Here is a 2,500-nt window from a genome sequence, read left to right as displayed (position 1 = left end):
TTTTGTTGGTCACATGACAGGAAAACAGAAAAAACACGTGCAGGCTGTGTTTCATTTAGTTTAAGCTAACGCACACCTGCTGGTTCAGGTGAGACGGCTTGTTACTGACTGTCAGTGGGTTCTATGGTAGATGTTCTTGAATGGACACAGAACCACAGAAAGAGATCAGACTGGCTCCTCCTCCTCTGTGATGTCATACAAAGACTCTTGGGTCTGTCTTTTATAATGTTGAACCTCAACTGTGTTAAAAGAACTGTGGCTGCAGGACACACACACACACACACACACACACACACACACACACAGACACACACACACACACACACACACACAGCTGCTGGAAGCATTAACATTAAAATGACTGTAACATTAAGGTTACCATAGATACCATGTCTCCGTCTCACTGTCTCTCTTCATTTCCATAGATTTTTTTTAATCACATTTCTAGTTTTGAGATTTTTTATTTGGTTGCTTAGCAACACCTTGCAAAGTTGACAGAGAACTGTGTGTGTGTGTGTGTGTGTGTGTGTGTGTGTGTGTGTGTGTGTAGCATCACTGCAGTAACTATGTTATCAACACTGTTACATAATAACAATAATCATTATAACTTAATTCCAAGTCATTTTTAGTTAAATGCTTAATATCAGTCAGGACTGCAGTTTGTTTCTGTTACTGGTTCATCTGTTGATTATTTTCATGAGTAATTTGGTATTCAAGTTACCAAAAACTGTTAAAAGAATGTTCCCAAATATGACCTCAAATGTCTCATTCCTGTAAACAAAAGTCCAAATCATAACATATTAATGTTGTTATAATTAATGTTATTATCCTGCATCATCCTGGAAGACAGAGAAAATCCTCACATGAGAGAAACTATGACCAGATTTTTGCCCGATTGTCATTAAAAATGAGTGAAGCAATTAATCATTTATTGAAATAGCTGTTAATTAATTTCTGTTTGTTCAATTATTTGAGTATCTGCTGTCACGTAATAATGATAATAATAATCTGACAGCGTGTTGTGATGGTGGATGACTTTCTTCTTCTTCTTCTTCACACCCTCAGAAAGTCCATGTGTTCAGATGCCAAATCACCTCCTCCACATCTTCATCTCCAGCACCGTTCCATCCCATAATATCACATCCTGACCGCTGCAGCCTGCAGATCTGCTCACATCTGTTTAATCGCTGCACACAGTTTTAAATGTGATGACTTCACCTCCATGAGTCAGAACAGGACAAACTGAAACACGAGTTAATACAAATATATAAAATATAAAAATACCCCATTACAAGTAAAAGTCCTGCATTAAAAAAAAAAAGTACTCGTTCATACTGATGCATCAGTGTCACAGCAGCACATTACTGTCGGAGCGCCTCCAGGTGGAGACACTCTGAACTACGTCATATACAGTAAGATAGTTTGGTCCAGTGGATCACAGTCTGAGGGGCTGGACCCTCCAAAGGGTCACCAGGTAAACCTGAGGGGTTGGACCCTCCAAAGGGTCACCAGGTAAACCTGAGGGTTGGACCCTCCAAAGGGTCACCAGGTAAACCTGAGGGGCTGGACCCTCCAAAGGGTCACCAGGTAAACCTGAGGGTTGGACCCTCCAAAGGGTCACCAGGTAAACCTGAGGGGCTGGACCCTCCAAAGGGTCACCAGGTAAACCTGAGGGGCTGGACCCTCCAAAGGGTCACCAGGTAAACCTGAGGGGCTGGACCCTCCAAAGGGTCACCAGGTAAACCTGAGGGTTGGACCCTCCAAAGGGTCACCAGGTAAACCTGAGGGGCTGGACCCTCCAAAGGGTCACCAGGTAAACCTGAGGGTTGGACCCTCCAAAGGGTCACCAGGTAAACCTGAGGGGCTGGACCCTCCAAAGGGTCACCAGGTAAACCTGAGGGTTGGACCCTCCAAAGGGTCACCAGGTAAACCTGAGGGTTTGGACCCTCCAAAGGGTCACCAGGTAAACCTGAGGGGTTGGACCCTTCAAAGGGTCACCAGGTAAACCTGACCCTCCAAAGGGTCACCAGGTAAACCTGAGGGTTGGACCCTCCAAAGGGTCACCAGGTAAACCTGAGGGTTTGGACCCTCCAAAGGGTCACCAGGTAAACCTGACCCTCCAAAGGGTCACCAGGTAAACCTGAGGGGTTGGACCCTCCAAAGGGTCACCAGGTAAACCTGAGGGTTGGACCCTCCAAAGGGTCACCAGGTAAACCTGAGGGTTTGGACCCTCCAAAGGGTCACCAGGTAAACCTGAGGGTTTGGACCCTCCAAAGGGTCACCAGGTAAACCTGACCCTCCAAAGGGTCACCAGGTAAACCTGAGGGGTTGGACCCTCCAAAGGGTCACCAGGTAAACCTGAGGGTTTGGACCCTCCAAAGGGTCACCAGGTAAACCTGACCCTCCAAAGGGTCACCAGGTAAACCTGAGGGGTTGGACCCTCCAAAGGGTCACCAGGTAAACCTGAGGGTTGGACCCTCCAAAGGGTCACCAGGTAAAC

The 2,500-nt window shown here is 46.3% G+C and overlaps 1 protein-coding gene across 1 annotated transcript in view; it reads left to right on the top strand.

Annotated features, from left to right (window-relative positions):
- Nucleotides 1-2,500, top strand: part of camk2a (calcium/calmodulin-dependent protein kinase II alpha) — a 46,093-nt gene that overhangs the window by 2,731 nt on the left and 40,862 nt on the right. The gene's annotated exons all lie outside the window — the stretch shown is intronic.

This window comes from Lutjanus erythropterus, chromosome 11, assembly GCF_056507025.1.
Source record: "Lutjanus erythropterus isolate fLutEry1 chromosome 11, fLutEry1.hap2, whole genome shotgun sequence".
Lineage (NCBI taxonomy): Eukaryota > Metazoa > Chordata > Actinopteri > Lutjaniformes > Lutjanidae > Lutjanus > Lutjanus erythropterus.
This window is presented reverse-complemented; position numbering and strand designations above follow the sequence as displayed.